We start from the raw sequence: 21,237 nt of genomic DNA on the forward strand, positions 1-21,237 counted from the left end.
CCTCAGGGCCTTCCTAGATGCCTTACTCACACACATGTCTCACTTCATATACCTACCAAGGAATGAGGCAGAAATTAACAGCACCAAGCTGGACTTTTACCGAATTGCCAACTTTCCCCATGTCATAGGATGTGTAGATGGGACACATATTCAAATATGCCCCCCTGCAAACCTGGAACATCTTTTCTGCAACAGAAAGTGTACCCACTCACTGAATATACAGGTTGTTTGTGACGCCCATTATGTCATCACTGACATTGTAGCTAAGTTTCCAGGCAGTACCCATGACTCCTACATTTTTAGGCACAGTGGGATACATCAACGCCTGGAACGTGGGGAGTTTGGAGACGGATACCTCCTTGGTAGAGCTGCATACACCTTGCAGACATACAGACAGGTCACTGTGCACACCAACCAGAACTTTCTAACAGTGTAATGTTTGTGCCCAACAGGTGACAGTGCATATGCTCGAAGGCCATGGATTATGACTCCGTTTTTAACACCCAGCAATGAATGTGAGAGGCGATACAACAATGCACATAAGAGGACCAGGAACCTTATTGAACGCACCTTTGGACTCCTGAAAGCAAGATTCAGATGCCTCCACCGCAGTGGAGGTGCCCTCCAGTATACCCCCATTACAGCATTCAAAATTGTGGTCGCATGCGCCATCCTCCACAACATAGCCACCCGACGTGGGCTACCTCTCACCCCTGCAGACCCAGATCCTGATGATGAAGAGCAAGAGCAACCACATCGCCATCATGGGGATCGGAGTATAGCTAATCAAGGCAGACTGAGACGGGAACACATCGCAACACAATACTTTGGAAGGTACGTGTCAACTCCAACCATACTCACCTATTGACCAAAAACTCCATTTGTTAAGTGGAACAAAAAAACTATTTAATTTGTGCAGAAATAGAACTATTTACAAATAATGACTGTTCATGGACATGTAAATGCAAACCATGCATGGGGCACATTGATGTCATGTGCCACATCAACAGGGCCAGGGTAATGTCTATGTCCTTCTGCGGCTCCTGCCAGCCTGGCTGGTCCCTGGTGCTTCTGCTGTGCTCTGTCTGGTACTCCGGAGCACCCTAGTGTCAGTGGCAGGGACACTGCTCACTGTAGAGCCCTCCTCACTGTCCTGGGGTGTTTCCCCTGTGCCCCTGGACAGATGCCGTGCCTCCATTAAGTCTATCACGTGTGTGATACGTCCCAGGCCCCTAGCCACATCTCCAGCAAAATGGCCCATTTCGACCTGGAGGTCAACTGTCCTCCTCGACAGGCCTGTGGTGTTCACAGCCAGTCTGACGATGGATGTGGCCATCCTATCTAGTCTTTGTAGGAGCTGACGGTCCCTGCGCCGCCCACCCTCGGCCTGGGCCAGTAGTCCTGCCGCCAGATCCCTCATGGACAAGGCAAGGTCCCCAGTGTTTGTGGCAATCATGTTGATTCTGGAGTTAAGATGCTGCATGCTGGCCTCGTTATTGCGGACAAAGTGGTGCAGCACACCACTAATCCTCCCTAATATGTTATTTTGCAGGCGCTGACCACGCAGCAGCTGTGCCTCACTGTTGCTGGGAGGTTGACGGCCGGATGCAGCCTGCAGCCCTGATCTCCTGTACCTGCGTCGCCTGCGCAGCGGTGGCTGCCCTGTGTGTTCAACTGTATCATTCCTGCCTGTTGCTGGCGCAGCCTCCTGGAACACAGTTGCAGCAGGTGTGGACATTTCAGGGATGATGTTGGCCGTGCAGGTGGGAGTGCTGGCGGCTCCTGAGCTGTCCTCATGGGGCTTGCTGCTGTGGGTTGTGGTGGTGTCTTGTGGGAGACCTGTGGGACATGGGGAACAGACTGTCAGTGTCTACTATCTGTTGCACACTTCCTAATAAACAATTGCCTATGAACTGCCTACTTGACTACATTTCCCATAATGCATCATTCCGGTGTTTGCTACCCTGAAATGGAGCTATCTTGGTTGAGCATGCCCCTGTCTACATGGTGGGTGGGGGTATGGCATTGATAGGGGTACAGGCATATCACATGGTACTCACCGGTTGATGTGGTGGGCTCTGAGGTGTCCAGGTCTCCAAATCCTGATACTGCCTCCTGCTCCAGGGTCTCCTCCACCCTTTCTTCCAGGGGTGTGGGTGGTGGTACTGAAGATGGTCCCCCTCCTGTGCCTCTCATCTCCCGGAGCCTTTCAGCCACCCTCTCATTGGTCCGTGAGCGGAGGTCATACCACCTTTTTTTTTATTTCGTCAACACTCCTGTGGCTCACCCCCAGGGAGTTGATTTTCTCCTGGATGTCCTGCCACAGTTGTCTTTTGGTGGCTTCTGGCACTTTGAGGGCTGCCTTCCCGAATAATTTGTCATAGTGCTGACAGCATTCATCTGTCAGCACCTCCAGCTCCTTCTCCGAGAATTTAAGTTTTCTCTTCCTAGGAGTTCCTTCCATTGCAGCTGCTGTTTCTCCTGTGTGCAGTTCAGCAGTTAAAAAGGGTGTGGTCCTCCCTCCTCCCAGGTGTATTTGTAAACTTCCTGGCTGTGATGTCATCATCATGTGCCAGGAAGTGTTTCCAGAGTGTTCTGGAGTGGTTTCTGGAGTGTTCTGCAGCACCTGTAAGCAATTTACAAGGTACTCGCAATTTGCGACACCCACTCGCAAATTGCGAGTTCGTTTTTTGCACGGTTGCAAAAAGCGACCTCGCAATCAGCGGACTCGCTCTCTGCGTTGCGACTCCGGGTGCGAGTCTCTATTTCAACACTGACATTGTACCTGCATTTCAATTTGCGAGTCGCACCTACTCGCAAATTGCGAGTCGCAAAGATTTTGTTTCCTACATCTGGCCCATGTTCCCTATTTGTTTTTTTGGACAAGTTTTCAGAGTCCATTAGACAGGATATTTTTCCTTCAATCGTATTGGAGAAGAAGGATCTAAAAACTGGTTGCCTAATCTAAAGTGAGGCTTAAGCGTAAATTTATTTTTAATATGCAAGATTAATTAAAATCTTTGCCTAAAAACATTATTTGTAAGGAAAACATATTATGATATGAAATTTCATAAGGCACAGTTTCAATGCACATTAAAAGTTAATCATTTAGCTTCTAAACCCTTAGGTTTATGAGAGACTCTTACAAAAATTTTGTAAAACAACAATTTCAATATATTTCAAGAGAGTTAAAAAGGGAATACCAGCCTGTCTGCACATACAAATGTGTAGCTTCTGATCACAGCCAAGGTAGGGTTGAGTAGAGGGCTGGCAGGTGACCAAAATGTACCCTGTCTACACATACGAATGTGTAGCTTCTGATCACAGCCAAGGTAAGGTTGAGCAGAGAACTGGCAGGTGACCAAGATGTGCCTATAAACCTCTTTTTAGATACAGAGCCCATTCTGCCATCAGATATTTCGGCAGTTTAAGGGTGTTATAGCCCTTTAATATCATTCACCCATTTGATCTTTTTTCTAGGGCAGCCTTGTCCTCAATTATTAATAGTCTCTTCATTGAACAATTGTTGCCTTTTTAAAGACTGCAGGTGACATATTTATATCCCATAGTGACTGTGCACCAAAAGTATTGATGGAAGACTCTAAAAATATCCTGGTAGGGGCTGTTTTAGTTTCTTGACAGTTCTAGCCATAAGATGTTGTTCAATGTATTTCACCTAACTTTTTAAATTTCTGCAACATTTTCAGGTACGCCCAATACTTTGTTTTTTCTTGTTGAGTTAGTCCAAACTCCAATTGAATTGAGGTGGGGGAGTGGGGGAAAGACTGGACTGCAGGTTAAAAAGACATCTAGAAGTCCTTGAGATAATGGTGTCACAAAACATTGACTGCTGCCTACCAAGAGGTTCAGTGCTGGATGTTACGTTTGGAGATAGTTTTGCAGTGACAACCTTTAGCAGTGGTTCAAAGCTCAGGATACCGAAAGGTCCTTTTATAGTTTGGATACCAATAGTTCAGGCTTTACTGTTTTGTTGTAAGACGTTTTTGTGCGGTAAGAAGGAGCCCTTATTGTCAAAAAGGACATCAAGATATTTGTATTCGCTCACATGATCTAAAGGTAGGCTGTGCAAGGGAGTCCGAGGGTGTAGGATCGTTAAGGAAGTAAAGGTCATTGGACATCATGAAGGCATTACGTTTCCACCTCGTCTGGTTGAGTTAAATTTGAATTTTGGTCAGCCTTTCCTAACCTCCTCCTTACACACATCTTAGTCTAGCATAACTTGTGTGGTTTGTTGTTGACATCTCCAAACACAAGTGTGATATAACTATTTCCTTGTGTTTGGTGGGTGATGTCCAATTCAGTTTTGGTGATACTTATACAATTGCCTAATGTGTTTAAAGCTTTCGAAAATTTGTTTTGATTCTCAGGTGAGAAGTAGCTGTTAAATTGCTCTAAGTCCAATGAGTCGTGACTGATCCTTAGATGTTGTATGTTGTTATTATGGATCTTAGTACTTTCTAGCACTGATGAGTGGTAGTTCACAGAGACTCAGGTAGTTAGCCCTCCTTTCGGTCTGCCCTTGTCTTCTTTAGTGGCTTATACATGGTGTATGGAACACCCATCTAGTTCAATTTCATTACGTTCCCAAGTTTATTGAAAAGCTGCAGATACTGTGTGTTTTGATGGAGGAAACTCAATGTTTATCCACCGTTTTCATCCACCAGCCAGCAATATTCCAACAAATTATTCATCCCTGCTCACTGCCAAGGTAAGAGTGGTTTGTTTCCTATGGGAGGTGGTTTAGGCCTCCTTGAAGATCTCCCTGCAGCACCGATGGTAACCACTGCCAGTTCTATGCGTCATCTGGTGGCTGATACTGGCCCATGCTTGCAAAGCCCATGTCAGTCACCATTTGGTGATGACCCTCCAACTCTATTGAATTTAATTTTTATTCTTTGATTGTGTGGGTTGTTGCATTATATATGCTAGTTGGTCCATGGTTAGATGTGCACATGACTGCAGAATGATGCAGCCTCTGGTCTTTGGGCGAATGGGGGTCAACAGGCATATTTAGGATGCTTGGATATGGTGCAGACCTTTCTTCTGAGATAAGTATTTCCCAATCTGTCAGCAAGGCTTCTTGGGCCAAAATTGTTTCAGTAATATTCTTATTTAACCACCAAGTTACTGTGGTGTCCCTACTCTTGTTAGAGGGCCGAAAGGAAACAAAGCCTAAACAGAACAGGTCAGACGAAAGCACTTTGTCAAGCCAGGCAGAGATTTTATCACACTCAGCTAATGTCCTCTGTTTAGGACATCATGGAGGCCTGTAGAATGATATGTCGGCATGAAGAGAATCATTTTATTGATGTTATTTACTTTGGTAAGAAGCCCCAAAAGCAGCATTGTATTTAAACAGCCTGACTGAATGTGGTTGGGGTGGAGGGGGGCACATAAACTTTCAAAGTTGGGACTTTGAAGAACTTTTGTTGCTAGAGATTGCCATATGGGCAAATTTAAGATTTTAAGATTGGCAATGACATCTGTTTTGCTACTTGTGGAATTAATCTTTCGGGGAACTCACTGAGCTTGCCTCCTTTCCGCCATGACGGTAACCTCACCAGCATGGCCAGTCTGATTAGAGAAAAGGGTAGTGTGGTTATGGCCAGGCATAGAAGCTGGGATATGACGTATGAGAGATGGGTACCACCTGAGTCCTCACAGACGTCAAATTCTGCTTTAATGGCTGAGTTGGCTGCAGATTGCTGAAGGTGAGCTTGGCTGAGCTGCTCTTGCTGTTTGGGTAAAACTGTTTGAGGGCACTCTTGACCTCTTGAAATCTGACTTCTGTGGTTCTTGGGAGTTGCACATATTGTATCAGATTTCTAACTAAAACAAAGAGACAAATGACTAACATGCATCTTGCAAAATATTCAAATTAGCAAAACGTGATGACTAAAAGATGTCAGTAATGGCTGGACTCCCCCAGTCCCGAGTCGCTGGAACAGTTCTCAATTTTACTATTAATTGAAAAATATTGTCTAACACAAATATAATCAAAAATATCATGGTGACAGGAATATAATGGTGCAAAACATGACAGGTAAGATTTTGTTTTTGTTTTTAAGCATTTAGGGCCAGATGTAGTAAGCCGTTTGCATGTCGCAAACTGCAAAAATCGCAGTTTGCGGCATGCAAACGGCCGAACGCGATGCTCATTCCCAAATTGCGAGTCGGTACCGACTCGCAATTTGGGAATGCGACTCGCAAATAGGAAGGGGTTTCCCTTCCTATTTGCGACCACATCGCAATTCAGAATTGCTTTGTAACCGCGATTGCGGTCGCAAACCAACTCGCAGTTACCACCAGTGTCACACAGGTGGTAACTCATTCGCAAAAGGGAAGGGGTCCCCATGGGACCCCTTCCCCTTTGTGAATGTCGAAAAAAAAATATTTTCAGAGCAGGCAGTGGTCCTATGGACCACTGCCTACTCTGAAAAAAACGAAACCAAATGGTTTCGGTTTACTTTTCATTTTGCAACTCGTTTTCCTTTAAGGAAAACGGGCTGCAAAATGAAAAAAAAAAAACTGCTTTATTTATAAAGCAGTCACAGACATGGAGGTCTGCTGACTACAGCAGGCCACCATCCCTGTGAGTGCAGGGACTCGCTATGGTGTCGCAAAATGCGACCCACCTCATGAATATTGATGAGGTGGGTCTTTGCGACCCCATAGCGAGTCACAGAAGGTGTCTGAGACACCATTCTGCATCCAATTTTGCAACTTGCAAATTGCGAGTCAGTCAGACTTGCAATTTGCAAGTCACAAAATTGGATTTTCCTACATCTGGACCTTAATGTTATAGTAATATTTAATCTAAATTTAGCATTTTTTATATATTTTGTGATTCTATGTGTTTTATGTTGTTATGATCATAATTATTTGTTTGTAATTGTTTTAGTAGTTGTTTTATTGGTTTGGTGATATTTGTAAAGTCTTGCTTTTTAGTTTATGTTATTTTTTTAATTATTGGCGAGTTGTTGATTGTAGGACAGTCAACTGGGAAGATATTAAAATACATTTTATTTTTTAGACTTTTCTTTATAATTTGGAAAATCTAATTGCTTGCTTACATTAATAATTGTGTAAATAATGCCATTATTACATTAAATAATAATTATTACTAAAATTGTATTTGATTTTTCAATTGATTAATTAGATTATTGATATAATTCTTTAATGGTTTTTAAATTGTTATTTTATAATTGATTTTAATTGGATAAATTAATAATTATGTTCATTATTAAAATAATTCAATATATTAATGTCCTTCAATTTAAAATGTTATATATTTGTTTTTTAAGATGTACTTTTTTATTTTTTGTTGCAATTTTTTTTGGATCATTCTGCTTTTCATGGATATTTATGATTGCAGTCAAGTAGAGTAGGACATGTTTTATTGTGCATTTTCAGTGTTTTTTAGTTGGTAAATAATTTTAAAATTGCCTATTTGTTAATAAGGATTTATATTTTTTTTAACAGGTTTTGAAACTTTTGGATGTTTGTAGAATGTGTTTTTGTATTATAAATGTAACTTCTAATGAATTTGTTTGACATGATTGGATTTTCAATTTCAATTTCCCACCGCAGGACTGCCACAGGGAGGACGCCACCACCATGGCGGTGACTCCCCCCAAGCATATTACAAGGTTCCCGCTGGGCTGACTGACGGGAACATTGTAATATGCATTCCCACCAGTCAGTCCAGCGGGAATAGTGCTATGATGTATAACGTAGCATAGAGGGAGCCGACCAGCACCCTTGGAATGTGCACTGTCTGCAAAGCAGACAGTGCGCATACTGACAGTGCTGGACAGGGGTGTCCCTGCACTGCCCATGCCACAGGCCACAGGCATGGGCAGTACAGGGGCCCCCTGTGGCCCCTGGCACTGGCTTTCTGACATTCTTTTAATGGCGTGGCCCCCACATACAGGCATAAATTATCACATTTCTCACACAGAATTTTGTGTGGGAGCTCATCCCTAGCTGAATAATCAGCAAAAGCATCACCACGTGGCACACAAGACAGCACTGCTGATGGAAATGATTTTGCTGCCACTCGAATACTTTTTCTATTTGAGCATCAGCTTTCTCACTGCAAATAGCAGCAGGAGAAAATCTTGCCGGACACCAGCCTAGCACCCAAAAATTGCACTAGGGGATGCCAATTCTTCGTGGCCATCTTACGACTAATGGAAAAACAAAAGTGCCAAACTATGGTTGGCCAAATCCCCGTTAACTCAGACTGCCAAAAATTCTGCCACCTCCATCAGTGTAGCAGAATTTACTGCCCACTCCCATAGGATGTGTTGAGGTTTAGTAATTTTAGTTCAGTGTAGTATTTGTTATGGTAAAGTGGTTTTGTGTTAGGTTGTAGTTAGAGTTTTCAAAGTATAGTGCTATGGGCATTACTGTATCATGTTTAATGTGGTATAATGTGCTAATTTAATTATGATCTTGTTATTTTTTAATGAGCATTGTTATATTTATAATATTTATGTAGTATTTGTTTTGTGTATGTTGGTGAATTGTGTTTTTTACAAGTTTGTGAGGGAGTGGAGGGTTTTCTCCTATTTTTAGATCCATTTAGTTAAAAAGGAATTATTGTTGGTTACATTTTTGCCAGGAATTATTTTTAATTTCCTTGATTTTTCTGTTGTCATGGAGATTTTATTTGTTTAGGTTTTTAAATGCTTTGAAGGACTATGCTTGTTGCCTTTTTCTAGGTTTATTTGTATCTATTTTTGAGGATTTAAATTTTGTAGATTCATTCAAGAACTGGCTACAAAACTTTTAGGGCCTCATTACGAGTTTTGCAATCGGACCGCTAGGCCACAATAGTGGCAGCTGCAAAAAGACCACCATGTAGGCAGTCATACAGACCACCGTATTACGAGTTACACAGGCAGGATCGACAAAAGTCAGCCAAAAACGCAAGGTTGCCTGTCCCCTGGAGGGCTTGAAATAGGCGGTCTGACCACCAGCACCAATAGTCTGTCGACCAACCACTGAACATATTACAAGTCAAAAGTCGCAGTGGTGGTTCAGCCATGGCAGTCAACCAATGGTGGTCCAAACCACGACGGTTTGCAGTCACCACACTAATACAGAACACCACATTGAATGGATTTGAAAACAACACACACATTGCCACACTCAACACACCTGCAAAGCACACTATAAAACAAACCCCTTCACACACCACAATCATGTGCATCTACAACACCAAACACTATAGTCAGAGCGTACAACAAAAAAATATAGAATTAGAATAGGAAACCCTGGTATTGTTCACACATCACATACCACAACCTTCACACGTTTTCTTTCAAGGCACATCCATTCGCACTTCCCAAATTCACGAACTCACTGTCACCTGTTAATTTCAGTTCTTTCCATTAACACCACCATGTCACCCCAGAAAAATACCCTTTTCACTGACGATGAGTTAAGATTCATGGTGGATGAAGTCATAAGAGTAGAGCCACATTTATTTTGGGCACTAGTCCAGCACACTGCTATCACCAGGAAAATGGAAATGTGGCAAAGGACAGTCGACAGAGTGAATTCTGTAGGCCCTACCCCACGTACAAGGGACGACATCAGGAAGAAGTAAAACGACCTCAGGGGTAAGGTCCATTTCATGGCATACAAGCAATAGCTGCATGTCCAGTGGACTGCTGATGGTCCCCCCTCCTTCCTTACAACTCACATCCGGGGAGGAGAAGTTCTTGACTAGCCTGCATCCAGAGGGCTTGACAGGAATACCTGGGGGAGTGGAGTCGGGTAAGCCACAACACTAAAATATCACACAAAAATGTATTGTCAAGCATGTTCACTGCTCACCTTTGACCACCTTCACTCTTACCCCACTCACCAGCCTAGTGCCCACCTGTCCATAGACCACTGTCTGGCATCTCACATGTAAATTAAAATAACCTAGGGGAACAATAGCTGTTTACATTGTGTGTGGTACAGGTTATGACAGCACTACAGTTCCCAGCAGACACTGTTCTACAATTCCAAAAACCATAAGAGTATATCATACTCAAATTGCCCTTGTTTGGCAAATCCCCAGTGAAGAGTACCCACATCAGAGGATGGCATTTGTATAGTGTGTGTGTAATATAAGCCCTGACAGGACTGCTAAGGCCAGGAGGAACTTCTACTGTCACTCCACTCAGCCAACACAATGTCCTCTGCTCCACTGACTATTGTCCCTGAACTCACCATTGGCGGGTACTCACCTGAAAGGTTGATATCCATATAGTGTGTGGGTAGTACAAGCACTGACATGACTGGTAAGGCCAGGCGTCACTGCCACTGTCATTACAAACACTAGAACAGTGTCCCCATCGCTGAAGAGAAGAGTATGTCAAAGCCAGAACTTACTGGGGATAGTTGGCAGCTTTCAGGTATTTAGAAGCAGTGAAAGTGACAGAAGTGCAACTCACAGCAGGCTCCCCCAAATCAAGACTCCACAAATGTGTCCTCCCCCAAAATACACATGCATACCAAAATCTCCACCGAAGTGTACTCACCTGGGAGGAAACCATCAATATAGTTTGTGCTACTGCAACTCACAGGAGACTCCCTTCCTGTCAGTCCAATCACCAGTCCAGTACACTTGCCAAAATACCCTTCTTTGGGAATTCACACATGAAGTGCACTCATCTGGGGGGATGACATATAACAACTGCATGAAGTACAGGGAGTGACATAATTGCTAAGGCCAGGAGGCCGTGCATCACAACATCCAGGCACAAGCCCAGTGTGCATCTGTCCCAATATCCTTGTTTGTGAACTCACAATGGAAGTGTACACACGTAGGAGAATAACTCATGTATAATGTGTAGTACTTGAGGCAACGTTACTGTAACTTCAAGGAGAGTCAGTCAACAGGACACTGTACATATGTAAAAATGCATCTGTCTGTGAACTCACAAATGAACTATACTCACCTGGGAGGGACCAAGAGACAGATCATAGTACATTCTGTGATGTGGCTAAACACCTAGATAAATCTTGAGCCAATAAGCCAAGATTAAATTATTGTGAACAGGAAGGACAGCTCAATCTGTGTGCAACAAAAAAACATGAACCAAAGACCTCAAGATGCATCACCTGAATGGTATTGGCGGCAGACACATTCACAATGCCCTGACCACATGATGACTACAATCACATATACAACAATGTCCAGTCAACAGTCAACTAGGACTTAACAGTCAACTAGGACTTAAAAGGATCAAAGCCATATCCTGCCCAGCCACTGTTTTGCCTGTACTGATGGCAATATGTAAGTCTATGACCATCTACCCAACTGTTAATGAACTCATACATTCTGCTGCTGGTTGACTGAAATGGAATTGGCATATCTCATAAATGTCACGTCTATACAATTTATAGCATGTGTAGCAGTCACAAAAGGAAAAGCTGCCAAACCAACGTGTATACTGCCTTGGCTAAATGTCACTGTCAACTATTGGAGGCAGATGTCACAATACAACCTGGAATATTGTATCTTTCACAGGTCGAGCTGTCACTCAGAACACAGAGACCGCTGAACAGACTGCCACTACCCCATGGATGAAGCCCTCAGTGACAACAACACTCCTGGCTGTCTGGACGTTGACATTAGCCGATGGGCCAGTGTCTCTGTGCCCTTTGTGGGCCTTTTTCTTTCTTTCTTACGAGCCCATAGAGAGGACTAGACAGGGGAACAAAGCAGCCTTGCGGGAAGCCGTGTGAAGTGGCCGTTCGGTGATTAGCAGCTGGGGCCTCTCCTTAACACCCCACCCTGTTAGGCAATCACCCTGAGGCAATGGTGGGCTGAGGAAGGGTGCTTTAGTTCGATATTCAGCCTCCCAGGGGGCCAGGTATATGTCTGGCCATTGAGCCATGCTAACCTCGGCCCCCGGGGCAGGCACAGCCCAGAAACAACATTTTTCCCTGGTACCTTGCCCCAAGGCACTTCACATTCTGGCAGTGGTGGGTGGGGGAGAGCGGGTTAATGCTGGGGCTTCATTGTGGGGGCCGGATGATGTTGTGGTCTTGGGTCATCTTAACCTCAGCTTCCGCCTGCCTGGATGGATGGCCCAGCAGCTGTGTTTTACCCTTAATCCCCTCCCCTGCCAGGCCATTGCCCTGAGGAAATGGAGGGCTGGAGAGGCCTTGAGTAAAAGAAGGGGCCTCGCTGTAGTTCTGTTCAGGGCCAGTTCTAGGGCGATGTGAGTGCATTATGATTTTAAAAGCACCTGCTGTCACTTTCCTTGCCTTCATCCTTTTTAATGCAACAATAAAAATGTCAAAATAACTCCATGATTAATGTTCTTTCTGGAGAGAGATTGGAATTCTGTCTAGTGGAAGTTTTGACTCATGGTACAAGAGTTACTATGTCTACTGCAAGGAACATGTACCATGCAGATCAAAAAGTGAAGATAATTAAAGAGGTCAGAGTGTTACTGCTTTTGTCAGAGAGATCCTTTTGTTACTTGCAGATTATAAATTAAAATCCCAATATAGAACGCTATTAACTGTCATCAAAGAGCTGCATGCAAACAGCAAGGTATAAATTAAAGTGTCATGATTTGTTACCCGTCTTTCATTATCCTAATGTTGCGAAAAGGGTTGTTTTGAGTAGAAATAAATCAATACTTATTATTAAAGAGAACCCCCAACCAAGGTGTTACATTTTTAATTCTGAGTTTGTGCTCCTCCATAACAAGCACTCTTAAATTATACCGCCTACCAGTATGGATGACCTTTGACTCCTATACCTTGTAGTCCTGTCTTATGTAACATTTCCTATACACTGAGTTACACACAATGGATTGATTATTTCTATGCTCTGACACCCTACCTATACTGTTATGAGCGATGCTATAAAACGTGTTAAGTGTATTTGAGGTAGAGTTGTTATGGAAACCAGAGTGGCTCTGTCAAAGGGTGGTAGTAAGGGAATCCATAGCGGGCATTGGGGAGCACCTACAATCATTCTACTTTTACGTTCTTTTTGTTATTCTGGGAGAGTCAACTTGCAATAGGATATCAATATTTGGTTGTGTTCATATTTTCCACTGACTCCCTCTGAATGCAATGGGTAATCTTGTTGGGTGATGTTTGTGGCTTTCCTTTCCTTCCCCAAAAGAAAGGGATATTCAAATTTCCTGCCTCACCTCCATCTGGCGACGCCCCTCCCTCACTGCCTGAATGAGTGGGAAAACAGCAAGCCTATGGGTTTCAGCCTCGCTGCTCTGACCACACCCCATTCTCAATCATACAGAAGATGTAGTTTCTGGATTGAAGTGGGGGTGAGAACGCATAGATTTCCCTCCTGCCTCCTGATTACCACGCACATGTTTTCCCGGAGAGGGACATAAAAGCAGCAGGCCAGCATCTTCCACCTGACAACCTCAAGTTGGACTCTACAATTCCCACCACCAGGAGGATCTTATCCAGAAGTCACAGCAGATTGAAGACCTGCCCAGCCCTCAGGGGCCCAGAAGACCTGCTTCAACAAGCTGCTGCTTCTGCTTACTTCTCCATCTCTTTAGGCCCCAACTTTTCCTTTCCCTACCAGGAGCAAATAATCAATGCTTAGGCTTTCAGTTGACCCCATCGCATTGCTTCCCTTCACAGGAGGAAGGAATCCATGCTTAGACTTTCAGTGGCCAAATCCAAGTCCAACTCCTGAGTCTTAGACAGAAGGAAGTCTTAGGCAGAAGGCAGTCCCCACCCTCCCATATAGAACCCAGGCTTTTCATTTGAGTTTATAGAGGACCATCTAATTCCCTTGGCACCCCACTCTCCACAGAGCTCACCAAAGCAGGCTAAGTAAAGCAGTACTCAGAACCACATCTAATGCTCTGCAATTGTGGTCCCACCATACCCAGAGAATTCTGCACTAGGCTCAGTACAGCAGTCTACTCCAGAGCTTTACTGAATTATCACATCCAGTACCAAGCACCCAGACATGCAGGCCCATATTTATACTTTTTTAGCACTGCATTTGCATTGTCTTTTTTGATGCAAAAGCGGTGCAAACTTACAAAATATAATTGGATTGTGTAAGTTTGTGCAACTTTTGCATCAAAAAATGACGTGAATGCGGTGCTACAAAAATATAAATATGGGCCGCAGTGTATTGCTAGCCGATCCCTTCCTATGAAACAAGAAGGAATAGATAGGAACCATTTTTATGGATTTGTTTTACCAATTCTTTAAAGAATTAAACTGAGTCATTTGGGTGGTAACCAAACATTTAACTCTATTTTAAAGGCCGCATCCAAAATGCAGACAAGGAACTTATTTCTCCATATGCTAGGAATATTATTCAGTAACGTTTGATTTGTTTTTGGTTGTAGTTTGTAGCTCATTCTGACTAGACTCTGTTTGAGATCCTAGCCTGAAATGTGCCAACATTTGTGTGTGTTGATTTTAGGATATGTTTAAGACTTTGGGCACCACTATGAGTTTGATGGACGGAAAACTCTGTCTGCCAAACTCCCGACAGTTATTATTGGTTTCCTACTGGGTCGGTGGGCGGAAACCTAAGTTTTTGCCTGCTGGCCTAGCGGGAAACAGGCCACAGCATTGCATCTGGTTCATAATCGAGCCGGCGGCAATGCTGACGCCTGCAGCGTGCACTAGCACCCTCGCAATATTCACTGTCTAAAAAGCACTTTGTAGGTTTGCATGTGTTTTTCTATGACCATAAAGTATTACCCATATCTCTAGCACTCATTATCTATCTACCTCCTCCTCATTCTATAGCTATGTATCTTTTCTTCTGGCTACCTGATATTTCCATGTCTACCTTATGTCTCTCTCCATCACACCTATCACTACTTCATTTCTAGTTCTACTTCACCTCTCTCATCATACTGTCTCTTTACTTCTCTGTTCACCTCTTCTTTTCCCCCAGCCCTCCAGTTGCTACTACCCAGCAGAACTGGGAATCATTATCTAACCAGAGTAGTGCACACAAAGAAAGAGGGGAAGAGGAGCAAGGCGGGAAAGAAAAATAAAGAGGAAATTATTAGATTCCATCCAATGGAATGGTGAAAATCCTCAGAACAGTGCTTTGGTTTTCCATTGTTGCTGGAAGAATGGCATTAGTAAACATCACTGAAGCTACACTTGCTAATGCAATGCCCATGTAGTTTGCTGTGATATTATGTGCTACCTCACTAAACATCAACCAAGTCACCCTTACCTTAACACTAAAAATGGGTTGAATAGGCTGGTTATACATAGAATTCCACATAAAATGATGTTGCAATTTAATGTACCGAGGATTATTATTATTATTAATCACACAATTCACCCTAGGAATGTTTTTGAAGCATCGTTCCAGATTGTAATATGTCATGATATAAGCTTGAACATGGGTACTCACAAACATTTTTCCAAGACCCACAATTTTGGTCTGTGATGTGATCAAAGGCAACACTGATACTAGCAGGGTGGCGGTTGGGAGGGTTGGTGGTAAGGTGAGTGTAAGGTAAGCAAGGCCTATACATCTAGTGTCTAAATTACACAGTGTGAAATCATAGACTTGGGATTAATCCTTGCTTCTCATCTTAACCAGATTGTGTGATCCTAGGCAATTGTTTTGTTTCCCTTCCCCTCCTTTTACTTCATTATCATGTGATGAACTTGAAATACATGACTTCAGGATGCATGCTATACAAAAACCGTCTCCTGTGTTTGATTTAATAAACTATAATGTTGTTCGTGTATAATAGAAACCCAGGTCAGTCAAATAGTACACATAAGAACTTGTCACATAGGCTCTCATTATTCTAATCAGACTACTGGATTTGAGCTGCAGAATCACTTGCTGTGTGGGGGACTGAGTCTGAACCCACTACAGGTGACACCTGTTGGCTTATTCCAGGTTTTGCTCCGGCTAACTAGCAGTGCCTCATCTCCACCCAAGAGCAGGGATGATTGGGCAGCTGAGCGGATGACTGCTCAGGCAAATCGTGGTCACTCAGATTGCATCCGTTTCTCTCAGTTACATTAGTCTCACTTACACAAGGACAATCAGAGGCAGTATGTTTCAATAAGGTTTTAATGAAGCAACTGCATCTTAGATAATAAAGCATGTACTGCAATAACCAGGACGATGAAGCATGACAGGATTAAAATTGTGACAAGGAGAGTAAAGCATAAAAATAACGCTACCATATTGTCACTAAAATCGTCAAAATAATTCCTACCTAGGCTATGTTAGAGCACAGCATGTTAAGCTCTAGTTTTGCCTTTCAGGTTCCCCTGGGAAGACATCATCCTTCATACCTGAGCAAGAGGCCTGTAGTCTACAGAAGCAGCTGTTGCGAAGCATTCAGCAATCAGCACACAGTTGTGGTCATCTGGCTGGAATCTCCCTCTAACATTTATAGGACAGAGAAGTGTTTTTATAATAAAACAGCTGATGTTCTGAGAAAATGTCCCTACGTAAGGATGTGTATGTTTCTATAAATACTAGAGACAAAGCGTTGACACGTTTACTGGCAACCTATCTTACTGCAGCCTTGACAAAAGCACGAAATGAAAGAAATGTCTTGTTTAAGAGCGCAGTGTTGACCTAAGCAAAGAACAGCTAGATACAGAGAAATAAAGTAAGACTGCAAATGCAGCTATTGTTAAAATAATAAACGGGGCTGAACAATATATATCTAGGTTAAAGTGCACAGCGGCAGGCCTAGTTTGCTAAAATTATATATATATGGAGTTATAACTAAAATGGCTACAAAACAAACTGACTTGCCTCTTAGTACACTACTGGCATTGTTTTCAGGGTGGAGTGGAAGAATGAATGCTTCTGAATTCATGTTTTAAAACTATTCCTCCTAAAAATACTTCTCAATGCACTTTGATGGACAAAGGCGAAACGGTTCTCCATGTTGATAAAATACACTATTTGAATTTTGAAAAGACTATGGCCCTCAGTACAACCCTGGCGGTCAGTGATAAAGTGACGGTAATACTGCCAACAGGTCGGCGGTGAGAAAATTGGAATTATGACCACGGCGGAAACCGCCAACACATACAGCCACTTTAACACTCCGACCGCCACGTTGGTAGCAACAAACACCGCAGTGGTAACCGCCAACAGCCAGGCGGAAGAAAATGTACCGCCCACTGTATTATGACACACCAATCCGCCACCTTTTCCGGGGCGGTACCAACACCATCAAAAGCACGGCAGAAACAGTACACAGAAGGGAAACAACTCACCTCTCAACACTCAACCTCCTCCTACACCAGGAACACGAACGGCGGCGAAGACGACCACGGTGAGTACCGCACCTAGCACACAAGGGAGGGGGGAGGAAAAAGAGAGTGACACACACATGCAACACTCAACAACCCGGCCCCACCCCCAACACCATACACACAAACAGATGCAACAACATCACATATACACCCCTTAACCCTCAGGAATAATGCAAGGACAAAAGGAATTGATTAAGGTTAGTGTAATATTACAAATTTAGATAAATACGTCCTTAAAGCACTAAACAGTATGTACAATATAAACAAATGAAGGGACAATGCCCACTCCAAAATGTCCGTGGCCCACAGGGCCATAACACATAGACAAAGGCCCCACTTGACTCCTGCCTCAATACGGAGAGAACACTGCAGGGGCATCAGGTCGAAAACACACAGGCACCTCAGGGGGATGGGGAATGGGGGGGGGCACCTCAGCCGGAAGATGGTACAATGCCACTGCTCCAGGAGGGGGCTACATGCCCTCTGCGATGTCCTGGGGAGTGCAAGGCCACAGTCTCTCAAGTGGGTGGTTTGCCCACTGCTTGGTCCTGGGGAGTGCAAAGCCAGAGTCTATCAAGTGGGTGGTTTTCCCACTGCTTGGTCCTGGGAAGTGCAAGGACACAGTCTCTCAAGTGGGTGAATTGCCCACTGCTTGGTCCTGGGGGTGCAAAGCCACAGTCTCTGAAGTGGGTGGTTTGCCCACTGCTTGGTCCTGTGGAGTGCAAGGCCACAGTCTCTCAAGTTGGTGGTTTGCCCACTGCTTGGTCTTGGGGAGTGCAAGGCCACAGACTCTCTAGTGGGTGGTTTGCCCACTGCTCGGTCCTGGGGAGTGCAAGGCCGCAGTCTCTCAAGTGGGTGGATTGCCCACTGGTTGGTCTTGGGGAGTGCAAAGCCACAGTCTCTCAAGTGGGTGGTTTGCCCACTGCTTGTCCTGCGGAATGCAAGGCCACAGTTTCTCTAGTGGATGGCTTCTCCACTGGTTCTGGAGGGGGCCTTGTGCCCAATGTGCTTCATCCTGGCAAGGAAGGGGTGAGTTCTTCCACTGGTTCTGGAGGGGGCTTTGTGCCTAGTGTGCTTCATCCTGGCAAGGAGGGGGTGAGTGGATGCCTTCTTCCACTGGTTCTGGAGGGGGCTTCTTCCCAGTGTGCCTCATCCTGGCAAAGAGGGGGTGAGTGGATGCCTTCTGCCACTGGTTCTGGAGAGGGCCTTGTGCCCTGTGATGCTGATCCTGAATGGTGCAAGGTCACAGTCTCTCACCTGGGTGTCACACCTAAGGGTGTTGCAGGGGCCAGGACGCACTACAGCCCATGTAGTCACAACTACACACTACTCGCCGGTGGTGACGGCTGCTCAATGGATGGCAGTTGCAGGGCTGGCAGCGGTGTTGTCAGTGGTGGGGGGAGGCTCCAGCTCTTCCCCTGCAGCCTAGGACGGCTGCCCACTGGGGCTGCTGCTTCTGGCAGTGGTGCTGCTGGTGGTGCAGGTGGGGGTGCTGTCAGTGGTGGGCGGAGGCTCCAGCCCTTCCCCTGCAGCCTCGGACGGCTGCCCACTGGGACTGCTGCTGCTGGCAGTGGTGCTGCTGGCGTGCAGGTGGTGGTGCTGGCGGCAGTGAGGGTGGAGGTGCGGTCACTGGTGGGGGGAGTCTCCAGCCCTTCCCCTGCAGCCTCGGGCGGCTGCCCACTGGAGCTGCTGCTGCTGACAGTGGTGCTGCTGGCGGTGCAGGTGGCGGTGCTGGCAGCGGTGCAGGTAGCGGTGTTGTCAGTGGTGGGGGGAGGCTCCAGCCCTTCCCCTGCAGCCTTGGACGCCTGAAGTGCCATGGCTGGTGTTGTTTGCCCAGATGCTGCTCCAACCCCGGGCACCAGATCCATCCTGCCTGCGGCATCAGTTCCTTTTACAATGGCCTTGGCAGCTGTTGTCCCCTTCCTGCCCTTGGCAGATGGTGGCGCCTCCTTGATTCTGCCAGCTGGTTTTCCCTTCCTGCCCTTGCTGGCTGGTGTTCCCTCCTTCTCCTTGCTGGCTGGTGGTGCCTCCTTCCCCCTGCTGGCTGGTGGTACCTACTTCCCCTTGCTTGCTGGTGGTGCCCCCTTCCCCTTGCTGGCTGGTGGTGCCACCTTACCCTTTCTGGCTGGTGTCCCCTTCTTTCCCTTGCTCGCTGGCGGCCCCTTCTTGCCCTTGGCAGTTGGTGCAGGCACACTGGCTGTGCTGACGGGTGTCTCCTTGGAGCCTCTCACACCTGCAGTAGCTGCAGAAACTACAGTGGCCTTGGTCTGGGTGGCTGAGGTGCTGTGCTGGGTTCTGCCCACCCAGGCCCGAAGTAAAGGACGGGGGGCAGGGAATAGTTAAAGGGTGGTGAGGAAAAGCCTTTTAGGGACACTGGGGCTGGAAGAGGGTGAAGGTTTGAGAGTGGAGGAAGAGGAAGTGGTTGTAGGAGGTGTCTGTTGTGTTTGGGTGCAGGTGCATGGGCTCAATGCTGTTGTGAGGTGGATAGCTGTTGGGTGTCTGAGTGCTTGCGTTTGTGTACTGAGGAGGGGGCACAGACACAGTGGGAGAGGGAGGACACAGGGGTCATGTGCATGGATGTGGGGGTGGTGACTGCCAGTGAGGGACGTGGTGTGATGGGTGTGCTGGTGATGGAGGTAGTGGATGAGGATGTAGTGCATGCAGGTGTGAGTGGAGACGCAGCTGGGAGGGAGGTGGACGATGAGGAGGAGGTGGACACATTGGAGGTAGTGGATGTTGGTGTGTCTGCACCTGGATGGTGCTTGTGTGAGTGCCTGTGGGATGAAGTGTGGTGCTTGTGTTTGCCTGATCCACTTCTGTGTGTTGATTTGGGTGTATTCAGGTCTGAAGGTGTGCTTGGGATAGGCTGGGGTTGAGGGGAATGGGATTGGGTAGAGGAAGTTGGAGGGGGAGGCTAGAGACTGAGACAATGGCTGCCATCGGTGAGTTGGCCAGAGCCTGGAATGCTCTCTGTTGGGACGCCACACCAGAGTGAATGCCCTCCAGGTATGCATTTGTTTGTTGCAACTGAGCTTGCCCATCATGGAACCTACCCTGCCATGTTCACCCTGGCCTAGGGGCATCCACAGACCCCATCCCCCACCCAGGTAACACCTTAACGCACGCAGATTCATGATTCTGAATCTGTACTCACCCCCTTGTGGCTGCTGTGATGCCTTCAAGCGCCCATCCAACTCCGGATAGGCCACCACCAGGATGCGCAACATCAGGGGAATCAGGGTACGATGGCCACCCCTTCCTCGTTGGGAGCCCCGCCCCACCTGGGCCTCCGCCGTCTTCCTTGCCCAGCGGCGCAGGTCCTCCCACCGTTTGCGACAGATGGTGCTCTGCCTGTCAAAGACCCCCAAAGTCCGCACCTCCTTGGCGATGGCACACAAAATACCCTTTTTCTGATGGGCTCTGACCTGCAGAAAAAGATACATAAGAAAAGGTATTATTCATACCATCCGGACTGTTATAGTCATGGCCCAATCCCCTTATGCACAGACATTGCCCACCGAACATGCAGCACTGTGCCCAGGACCCCTCAGCTTCCCCACACGAGGCTTACACACAGCCTTCCATACATTCATGTCCCACGCATCATGCTCACAGTGAACTCACCTGTTGGTCTGGAGGACCATAAAGTAAACGGTACTGGGGTAGGACCCCATCCACCAGTCTCTCCAACTCCTCCAAAGTGAAGGCAGGGGCCCTTTTCCCAGACACTCGAGCCATGGTCGCTTCCAGACACAGGTCACAGCAGCACTTGCAGTGTAGTTCCTCTCCTGTTGAAGGTCAGGTAGCAAGTGAGTGAACAGATAGAAAAAGGCGGTGACGTCCACAGCAGTGCGTACCGTCACTGCCGGAGTACATCACCATTGGCTCCTGGAACCCGTAGGCCCTAATGATAATCAATGATGTGTTGCA

This window comes from Pleurodeles waltl, chromosome 1_1 (assembly GCF_031143425.1).
Source record: "Pleurodeles waltl isolate 20211129_DDA chromosome 1_1, aPleWal1.hap1.20221129, whole genome shotgun sequence".
NCBI lineage: Eukaryota > Metazoa > Chordata > Amphibia > Caudata > Salamandridae > Pleurodeles > Pleurodeles waltl.